Genomic DNA, 11,397 nt, shown 5'->3' on the forward strand with positions numbered 1-11,397 from the left:
CATCAGATTCCACACTCAAGCCCTGACTCCTGGTTTCTCATCACCCAGTATTTTTTTTCCTGTGGGTGCTTGAGCCCCAGAGCACCAACAGAGTTGGTGCTTATGCACCTCAGACTCCCTCTTCAATTCCGCCTACTTCTAAGATGGCGGAAAAGAAATATTACATCCCAGCGAAGGGTTTGAATATCGGTATACAACACTCCAGTGGCGTCACTGGTTGTGTTCGCTGTTAATGAAATGGACAGGCAGGGCCATGTCAGTGGCATGCCGAAAAACAAAGACGCCAAGAGACTGGACTTATTTGGCAGAAAGATTTATTTGACAGCAAGCCTGCAATTTTGGGTGTCTACCACTTGGCCCTGTTAGGCAGGTACAATTTTAACTTTAACATGTTCAAGGAGGCCCTCCCGCAGGACTGAGCCCAGGAGTTTGTCGCTTTGGTGGACAAGGGCATAGCGGTGGCAAGAAGGGCCCTTTAAATGGTCTGGGCTGCTACTGACTCAGCGGCCAGGGTGGTCGCCTTTGTGGTGGCCATGAGGTGCAGTTCCTGGTTGCAGTCCTCTGGGTTATCCCAGGTGATGCAGGCCATCATTCAGGACCTTCCGTTTGAGGGGGCGGGGCTCTTCTCCTAGCTCACAGATGCAAGACTCTCGGGCCTTAAAGACTCGCATGCCACCCTTCGCTCCTTGAGCTTCCATACTTCTCAGCAGGCCAGGAGGCTGTTATGCCCTCTGCCTCCTCTGCCTCCACGGTCTAGGTCCTGGGGGGACTCCCCAGATGGGCACCTTCAGGAGAAACAATAGAGACAAGTGGTCTAAATGGCGACACCTGTTGTCTCCCCGTTCCTCTGCTCAGACTGACTCTTCCAGGAACCAAGGAGGTCAGAAGTAGTCATTTTGAGGGTGCACTGGAGGATGATACCCCAGTCACGTCCCAGGATCCAGCCTCCCACTCTTTCCTCAACCATCTCCACCCCTTCCAGTCAGATTGATCTCAGCTGACCTCAGACTGTTGGGTACTCGAAGTAATATTCTTAGGCTACACCTTGCAGTTCGTGGCTGAACCTCCCTCCCACACTCCTTCTCAGTCCCTCTTCAGGGACCCTTCTCATGTGCAACTCCTCCTCCAAGAGTTTGAGAACCTCCTTCGCCTGGGGGCAGTGGAGAAGCTCCCTTGAGACATGAAAGGAAAGGGATTCTACTCCCGCTAGTTCCTAATCCCAAAAGCAAAAAGAGCCTCAGACCCATTTTGGACCTGTGTCATCTGAACAAGTCTCTCAAAAAGTTGAAGTTTCACATGGTCTCCCTGGCCTCCATCATCCCCTCCTGGATCCAGGAGACTGGTACGTCACCCTCGACTTGAAGGATGTGTATTTCCATATTTCTATTTTCCCAGGGCACAGGCACTTCCTTCATTTTACGCTGGGCCAACGCCATTTCCAATTCACGGCATTGCCATTCGGTCTCTCGTCAACCCCAAGAGAGTTCATGAAGTGCATAGCACCAGTGTCCGCTTACCTGAGGCACCAAGGTGTTTGAATTTACCTGTACCTCAATGACTGGCTAATAAATGATCGGTCCCAGGATCAGGTGCCATGGCATCTCGATCTGGTTTGTTCCATCTGTCACAACCTGGGGCTGTTAATAAACGAGAAAAAGTTGACCTTAATCCTGATGCAATGCATGCATAGAGTTCATTGTAGTGGTCCTCAACTCTACTCAGGCCAGAGCCTTCCTCCTTGAGACCCAGTTCCAAGCCATGGTGAACCTCATCTTGTGCATGCAAGCCAACCCTCTCACCACTGCTCACATGTGCCTGCACTTGTTGGGACACAGGGCGGCCTGCACTTATGTGGTCTGGCACGCATCCACCTCAGGCCCCCACAGGCATGGCTGGTGTCAGTCTATGTCCCCAACAGACACAGCATGGACCACGTGTTCAGGGTTCCAGACCACGTACTCTCATCACTCACCTGGTAGCAGAGGCCTGCATTGATGTTCCCTTCGTGTCTCTGTCCCTGTTGGTGACCCTCATCTCTGATGCCTTGGACCTGCGGTGGGGAGCCCACCTTGGCATTTCCAGCATGCAAGGTCGTTGGTCAAGTCGCGATTGCAGTTCACTTGGCCTACCAAGCCTTCCTACCTCACATAAAAGGCAGAATGGCCCAGGTCCTGAAGGACAATGTAGCAGCTATGTTCTACATCAAGAAGCAGGGCAGACCCACATCGTCTGCCCTTTGCCAGGAAGCTCTCAGGCTCTGGAGCTACTGTAGACACACACCTCTCTGGGGCCAGGAATGCTTTGGCAGTTCACCTCAGCAGGACCTTCGCCTCTCACCACGAGTGGTCCCTCCATCTGGAAGTGGTCAGCTTCATCTTCCAGAGGTGGGGGACTCCCCAGGCGGACCTGTTCAAGTCCAGGCAGAACAGGAAATGCCACGTTTTCTGCTCATTTGGGGGGATCAACAGAGGCTCCCTGTTGGACGCTTTTCTGCTCCTGTGGTCAGGGGCTCTGTTGTATGCCTTCCCTCCAGGGCTGCTGATTCACTGAGTCCTCATGAACAGCAAGCAGGACAGGGTGAAGGTGATCCTCATAACTCCAGCTTGGCTGTGCCAGCACTGATTCAGCATGTTGCTGGACCTCTTGGTGGGCTGCTCTGTTACAGCTGCCGCTCAGGCCGGACCTGCTGTCCCAAAACCATGGCAGTCTTCTGCATCCAAACCTGGCGGCGTTGCACCTAATGGCTTGGCTGCTGTATAACCATTTGACATATAACAATGTGGAGGAGCAGAAGTGCTCAGCTGCTGTCCAGAAGATCCTGATGGGCAGGAGAAAGCCTTCCACCAGAGCAACCTACCTGCCAAATGGAAGCAGTTCACTTGTTGGACCTCGGATAAAGGTATTCTGACCAAGCAGACCTTGCTACAGTTGATCGTGGACTATCTTCTGCATCTCAAGCTCCAAGGCCCGTCCTTTTCATCTATGAAGGTCCACTTGGCCACTATTTCACCCTTCCGTCCACCGCTCGAGGGTGACTGCCAGGTTTCTCAAGCACCTTGAGTGCCTCTACCCACATGTCAGGGACCCCGTTCCGCCATGGGACCTGAATCTTGTGCTGTTACAGCTCGTGGGTCCTCCCTTTGAGCCTCTGGCTTCCTGCTTTCTCCTTCTCCTGTCCTGGAAAGTCACGTTTCTAGTTGTGATAATATCCCCCATCATGTCTCTGAGATTAGGGTGCTTGCCTCAGAACCACCCTATACATTCTTCTACAAAGACAAGGCCAGCTACAGCTGCATCCGGCTTTCCTGCCCAAGGTGGTCTCACAGGCCTTGGCTACACTTGAGAGTTACAGCGCACTAAAGCCGCCCACAGCGCTGTAACTCACTCCCCGTCCACACTGGCAAGGCACATACAGTGCTGTATCTCCCTGGCTACAGCGCTGCTTGTACTCCACCTTCCCGAGAGGAATAAAGAGTATTGTGCTGCTGCAGCTGTGCTGCAGCACCAGTGTAAACGGCGAGTAACCTTATCACGCAGTGATTGACCTCTGGAAACTTCTAAGTGAAGGTTCCTCTCTTTGTTTTGTTGTGAACTCTGGGCTCCGGGAGCTGCTTATCAAAAAAACAAACACAGCTCCTGTTTGCTGTGAATGAGTAGATGCAGAGAGCTCCCTTTGGAATGCCCACAGCTAGTGTTTGCTTGAAGAGAGAAGCGGCACGCCGCGCGGGAGGGGGTGGGTCCGTTTCGGTGAGCGGCTGCTTATCTGGTCTGTGAGAAAAAAACAAACAGCTGCTCTTTGCTTTCAGTGAGTGAGAGAGGGGTCGGGGAGGAAAGAGGGTCAGAACTTGCAAGGCAGCATGCTGACACAGTGTCAGCTCCAAAAGTCCACTCTCTCTCTCCCCCACGCTCCCTGTCACATTCCACCCCACCCCCCCTTTGGAAAAGCACGTTGCAGCCACTTGAATGCTGGGATAGCTGCCCATAATACATCGCTCCCAATGCCGCTGCAAATGCTGCAAATGTGGCCACGACAGTGCGCTGTCAGCTGTCAGCTGTCAGTGTCTACAGACTGCAGCGCTTTCCCTACTCAGATGTACGAAGGCTGGTTTAACTCCCAGCGCTGTACAGCTGCAAGTGTAGCCATACCCACAGTTTCATATGGGCCAGGACATTTACTTACCTGTCTTTTTTCCAAAGCTGCGTAAGTCGGAGGAGGAGTTTAGGTTGCATTCCCTAGACATCAGGAGGGCACTAGCCTTCTACATTGAAAGGACCAAGCCATTCTGCAAGTCAATGCAATTGTTTGTTGCAGCGGCTGACAGGGATGAAAGGTTGTCCAGTGTCTACATAAAGAATTTCTTCTTGGATCACTGCCTGCATTCACTACTGCTATGATGAGGCAAAGGTGCCACCTCCGGCAATCGTAACTGCCCATTCAACCAGGGCGCAAGCCTCCTCGGCAGCTTTCCTAGCCCAAGTACCTATCCAGGACAGTTGTAGGGTGGCCAGCCAGTCGTCCATCCACATGTTCAAGTCCCATTACTCACTTACCCAGGAGACCTCGGATGATGTTGGCTTCGGTAGAGCAGTGCTACAGGCCACTAGACTGTGAACTCTGAGCCCATCTCTGAGTATACTGCTTGTAGATCACCTAGAATGGAATCAATATGAGCTAGCACTCAAAGAAGAAAAAACGGTTACCTATCTTTTGTAACTGTTGTCCTTCAAGATGTGTTGCTCATGTCCATTCCATTACCCACCCTCCTACCCCTCTGTTGGAGTTGCCAGCAAGAAGGAACTGAGGGCATAGGGTTGGCAGCGCCTAATATACCAACAAATGTGCATGGCACTCAAGGGGGGCTATAGTTGACCCTACGGATACCGCTCCAACGACTGTGCACATGGGCACGCATGCACGTACAATGGAATGGGTATGAGCAACACATCTCAAAGAACAACAGTTACAAAAAGGTAGGTAACCATTTTTGGAGGGAAAAAAACCCTGAAGTAGCGGGAAGAAAGAGGCAGAAGAAAAAGTGGAAGCTGAAGAAAAAAGTCAGAAAAAGCTGCAATAACGTCATAAGAGGCTTTTAGAAAGTTTGCTTTCTTCTGTGTTTGGAATCTATGATCTAACAGAGATTTGGCTCTTTGCAGTTCATTACAATTGTTTTTAAAAAGGAAAGCAAGACATTTTACAACCTATGGATAGGGAGAGGCCATCAATTCCTCCCCAGAGCCTATTTAGACACTGTTTATAACATTCCTTTTTTGTTGTGGAAGGTTGCCAGGTGCACTCTGACCTCACCAGTGATTCAGCAAAGAATGTGGGGGCTAGCAAAAAGGCTTATTCCTCAGGAAATGTGTCTCAGCAGAGACAAGTCAGGGTGAGGATTGAATTGACATAACATTGTTACTTGATAATGCTGAATCAGTCTTCCAACAGCATTCTCAGGGATCTGATGTAGAAAGCCTGAAGCAAGTAGCAGTACAAACTACTTGTCATGGCTGCCAGAAGGGACAGTGCTGCATAAGGTGACATATACATATAGATAATGACACATTCCAATTGAAGGGAAATTCTTTTCATGTTGGTGTTTGACAAAATCCCAATGATATTAGAAAAATCAAGTGCCTATTCTGAACTCACACTGGTTTTACACTGGGGTATCTCCACTGACTTCAAGGGAGATACTCCAGTTTACACTGATGTAAATGAGAGTAGAGTCAGGCCCAATATGTTTTAAAAGTACATCTTTTCTGAAAGAAAACTCATAGGGCTAGATCTGACCCATAGTAAGTGCAGTTTGTAATCAGAATTCTAACAAACCACTGTCTTCACTTAACAGCTAATTAGAGATGATTCCATACATTTACTTCAGAACATAACTAGAGGTACACCTCTACCCTGATATAATGTGAATTCGGATATAATGCGGTAAAGCAGCACTCGAGGGGTGGGGGTGGGGGCTCAGGGCTGCGCACTCCAGTGGATCAAAGCGCGGGAGCAGGGATGGCCAGGGGCAGATACTCCAGCGCTTCCTGGAGAAGGACTGGGAGGATAACCCCTTCCCACAGGGCATTGAACTGGTAAGTATTTTGGCTGTTGGGACTGGGACCTCCCAGTATTGTGTGCATGGGTGCATGTGCAAAGCAGGTTGTAGCTCTGTGTTGGTAGAGTGGGCTGTGGTACTGTGCATGCAGGCTTCAGGGATTTGTCATCTTTGCATGTCAGCAGGACTTTGGCCAGGAGTTTTCGGCCCAAACCCTTGTGTGGAGAACAATCACTGCTCCTCTCAGCAGGGACCTAGGTCTCCACAAGCCTTGCGTTGCTCTTCGATGACACCTGCTGGTCTACAGCTCCTTGCCATTTCCTGGATGGAAAAGAGGAGCAGGTGGTGCATATTTTAGAAGAGGTGTGTGATGGGTCCCCCCCCCAGGGTGCCACCTGGAACTGAGGTACAGCTGAGCCCTCTGGCTCACTAATGAGTTCACTCTTGCACTGTTGTCACCGTGCCTCCATGGGTCACATCTGAGAATACCAAATTCAGGGCAAGTTGCTGAGGAAAAGGGCAGACACACCTTTTCCATGAGATATACCAAACCAGCAACAAAATAAACTTCTGTCACACCACACTGGCTAACAAAAAGTCAGAAGAGCAGCCTCCTTAGGTATTCCAGTCTTGAATTCAACACCCAGATACTAGACTTAATGATGAGTGGTTATTTAAAACCAATTTAATTAAACAAAAGGGTTCTTAATCACAAAGGGCCAGCCACATATCCAGGTCAATATACAACACAGATCTTACCCAATAATCACACTGTAACCAATCTTTTAGTATCTAATATCTAAACATTTCTAAAAAGAAAGGATAAGAAAAGGTGAGAGTTAAAATTGGTTAAAGGAATCAAATACATACAACAATTGCAAGTTTCTTGGATCAGGCTTGAAGCAGTGATGGAATAAACTGCTGGATTGTTAAGTCTCTGGTTGCTTCCAAATCATTGGAAGGTTCTCAGTCCCTTGGTTAGAATACTTCCATTAGTGTAAGTCCATAGTCCAGATGTTTGAGCAGGAAAGAGGCAAAATGGAGATGTTTACAGGTCCTGTTATAGCTTCCGCCAAGTGAAGGGAAACCCATTGTTCTACTTTGTGGAAAATTACAGGTAACAAGATGGGGTTTGGAATCACACGGGCACGTCATATCTATGCGTGCTTTGCTTAGTCATAGCAGAGGCCATTACCCATACTCTAGTTAGAATGTTCACATGGAAGTCCATCAGGTGTGGATGGGCATCTTCCATGGTCCATTGTGAGTTAAGTGTTCCTTGATCAGCCATTTAACTTGAATAGTCCCTTCAAGATGTTCAGACTAAATACCTTGTGGATGTTACCACAGGCGCAAACATTTGAAATACATGTACATAGTTAATATTCATAAATTCAGTTACAAAAATGATTCATGCATACAAATGGTATAATCATATTCAGCAAATCATAATTTTTTCATAGACGCCTTACTTGATATACTTTGTACAGGGTTTGTTGCAATTATATAACAGTGGTAGCAACAGTGATTTATATGGTCATATTTTAATCAGATACCATCACAACTCCAGAGGCCCTGGAGGTTTTTCGCTTTCCTCTGCAGCAAGGGGCACGGGTCACTTGCTGGAGGATTCTCTGCACCTTGAGGTCTTTAAACCACGATTTGAGGACTTCAATAACTCAGACATAGGTTAGGGGTTTGTTACAAGAGTGGGTGGGTGAGATTCTGTGGCCTGCATTGTGCAGGAGGTCACACTAGATTACCATAATGGTCCCTTCTGACCTTAAGTCTATGAATCTATGAAGTTAGATATAATTGGGTTTCACCTATAACTCAGTAAGATTCTTTGGCTCCCGAGGACAGCATTATATCGAGGTAGAGGTGTATATCTGATAAATAACTGACACAAGCCACCTTCCTCTAAACTCCGTGTGTAAGAAGTGAAAGCAGATGTTCTGAATCAGATATCTAAAAGGACTGTAACAGCTGTATTCAGTAGGACCCTTGAACAAACTGGATCACCTGGCAGGTCAACACCATGAAATATTAAGATGGTAAAATTCTTCCTAGTACACCACAAATCAGATGTCATGGAAATAAATGACTTTGGTTAAAAAGTACTTTGTGGAAATCTTAGAGGATGTTCAATTTATCTCAGCGGTTATTCAGACATTCATTATATTCTAGAGACTGGAATTAGCCATGGGAAAATTTCAGTCAAAAGCTTTAAAATAGATTTATGATTTTCAGAATCCTTATTAACATACACTTGATTGTGTTTAATAATACAATCCATCTCAGGTTGACCAACAATTAAATTACCACCCCCCACGCAAGAAACATGTTTCTGGGAGATTATTGTCTTGTCTTTTTTTTAGCCTAGTCACAATTTTTCTGTTTGAGATAAATATATGTAGGTCTAAATAGAGGAGATAATGAACAGTATTCATACTGCAAGAGGAAATGTAAGCTGTTATATCTTCCCACACACCAAAGAGCAAAACATTTATTTTTCAGTGTAGATTACTTTTATTTTATAACAAGGAAGGCACAAAGAGAAAACTATATAAGGTCATCATGGGGAAAAAGAGAGAGCACAATGACTTAATCACTACTTAAAAAAAACCGAAGAATTTTTTTCATGTCAGTGATAATATTTTTCCAATAGCAAATAGGTTACTGAAATATACCATCAGTTGATGAGACTTATTACTCCAGTGGGTTTTCCATTCAAGTCCCAGTATCTTCACTGATCATCCATGGAGGATTGGCATTACATATTTCCTCTTTCTATGTAGTAGAAATAATTGAGGAAAATCCGAATATCTTCCATTTCAGCTAGTTTCTGTCTAAAATGGGGTGTGGAAAACAAGTGAGTTGCCAGATCATCACATTTATGGTAATAGTCATAGTGGAGTAAAAGTAATTCAAAATACTGTTCTTTTAAGTTGCTGTTTTAGGTGATATATTTCATATATAACATGATAAAAATAGTTTTAAAGGATTATATTATGCAAGGGCAAGAACATAATGATGAACTCAGCCCTCATTAAAGATCCTCACCCACCTTGACCCTCTTTTATTGTTTGATTAACAAAGACAAACACCGAAGTCTGGTATCAAATTTTGAAAAGTTTGCCATCTTGCAATTATCCCTCTTTATACATGAACTTCTGGCATCTCTGTAGGCCCTAATTCTGCTGACTCTGGCAGCCAAAAGTCCCATTGGAGTGGAAACTACAGAATCTGGCCTTTAAAGATTGCTGACTTCTTACATTCAGTGCCAACCATTCAGTTCCTTTCTTTGGGTCCAATTCTTTACTCTCATTAGTAGTGTCATTGAGTGAAATGGGACTATTCACATGTGCAAAATTACTCATATGCATAAGAGTTTGCAGGAACAGGTAGGTACATTTGTAAAAGCTTTTGGCTTATAATGTGTGAATAGAGAACAATAAAAGTGAAAATAGGCCAAAAACCTTTCCAACAGTTTTGTAACATTTCAGCAATTCACTACACATCAAAATAGAATTTAGAGTAAGCTACAAATGCAATAATGAGATTTACTGATATAATTGCTAGAAAAATAGACCCAATCCAAGTGTGTCTATGATAATATAAAGTAACCCGAATATAAATACTGTCTCAGTGTGAGATGTTGGTAATTAATTACACTAAACTTATGAAGCCATACAAAATATATGTGATATGAAATGTTACATAAAAGATTACAAGAGAAACCCCTGAATGACAGCTAAATTTTAGCCGATGTTTATCTCCACTATTTTCTGTCAAACATTTTAGGCTCAAACCAAGAACACTTATGCAGCTGAGTAACTTTATGCATATGAGTAGTCCACTTGAATAAAATGGGATTACTCGTGCATAAATGTTTTCAGCATCAGGACCTTAGATCATGAAAACTCTTCAAAGGAGCAACTGTGCCTTCTTAAATAATTAATAGAATCATAGAATCGTAGGACTGGAAAGGACCTTGAGAGGTCATCTAGTCCAGTCTCCTGCACTCCTGGCAGGACTAAGTATTATCGAGACCATCTCTGACAGGTGTTTGTCTAACCTGCTCTTAAAAATCTCCAATGATGGAGATTCCACAACATCCCTAGATGATTTATTCTAGTGTTTAACCACCCTGACAGCTATGAAGTTTTTCCTAATTTCCAACCTAAACCACCCTTGCTGCAATTTAACCCCATTGCTTCTTGTGCTATTCTCAGAGGCTAAGGAGAACAATTTTTCTCCCTCTTCCTTGTAACAATCTTTTAAACCTGAAAACCGTTATCATGGCCTCTTTCAGTCTTTTCTTCTCCAGACTAAACAAACCCAGTTTTTTCAATCTTCCCTCACATGTCATCGTTTATAGATCTTTAATCACTTTTGTTGCTTTTCTCTGGACTTTCTCCAATTTGTCCACATCTTTCCTGAAATGTGGCACCAGAACTGGACACAATACTCTAGGAGAGGCCATATCAGTGCAGAGTAGAGCAGAAGATTTACTTATTATGTCTTGATTACCACACGTCTGCTAAACTATCCCAGATTGATATTTGCTTTTTTGTAACAGTGTTACACTGTTGACTCATATTTAGCTTGTGATCCGCTATGACCCCCAGATCCCTTTCCGTAGTATTCTTTCCTAGGCAGTCAATTCCTATTTTGTATGTGTGCAACTGATTGTACCTTCCTAAGTGGAGTACTTTGTATTTGTCCTTCTTGAATTTCATCCTATTTACTACAGACAATTTCTCCAGTTTGTCCAAATCATTTTGAATTTTAATCCTATCTTCAATAACACTTGCAACCCCTTCCAGCTTAGTATCATCTGCAAACTTTATAAGTGTACTCTCTATGCCATTATCTAAGTCATTGAGGAAGATATTGAACAGAACCAGACCCAGATCTGATCCCTCCGGGTCCCCATTTAATATGCCTTTCCAGCTTGACTTTGTATCATAGAATCATAAAATATCAGGGTTGGAAGGGACCTCAGGACATCATCTAGCCCAACCCCCTGCTCAAAGCAGGACCAATTCCCAACTAAATCATCCCAGCCAGGGCTTTGTCAAGCCTGACCTTAAAAGCCTCTAAGGAAGGAGATTCCACCACCTCCCTAGGTAACCCATTCCAGTGCTTCACCACTCTCTGAGTGAAAAGTTTTTCCTAATATCCAACTTAAACCTCCCCCACTGCAACTTGACACCATTACTCCTTGTTCTGTCATCTGGTACCACTGAGAACAGTCTATATCCATCCTCTTTGGAACCCCCTTTCAAGTAGTTCAAAGCAGCTATCAAATCCCTCCTCATTCTTCCCTTCTGCAGACTAAACA

At 45.0% G+C, this 11,397-nt stretch overlaps 1 long non-coding RNA gene across 1 annotated transcript; it reads right to left on the reverse strand.

Moving 5' to 3' along the window:
* Positions 1-348: 348 nt before the first annotated feature.
* LOC120402121 lies at positions 349-4,717 on the reverse strand. Its single transcript, XR_005596993.1, has 3 exons — positions 4,552-4,717; positions 1,545-1,637; positions 349-785 (listed from the first exon to the last, which is right to left on the reverse strand). It is a non-coding gene; the product is annotated as an uncharacterized LOC120402121 (long non-coding RNA).
* Positions 4,718-11,397: the final 6,680 nt, after the last annotated feature.

Source organism: Mauremys reevesii, linkage group 3, assembly GCF_016161935.1.
Source record: "Mauremys reevesii isolate NIE-2019 linkage group 3, ASM1616193v1, whole genome shotgun sequence".
NCBI classification, from domain to species: domain Eukaryota; kingdom Metazoa; phylum Chordata; order Testudines; family Geoemydidae; genus Mauremys; species Mauremys reevesii.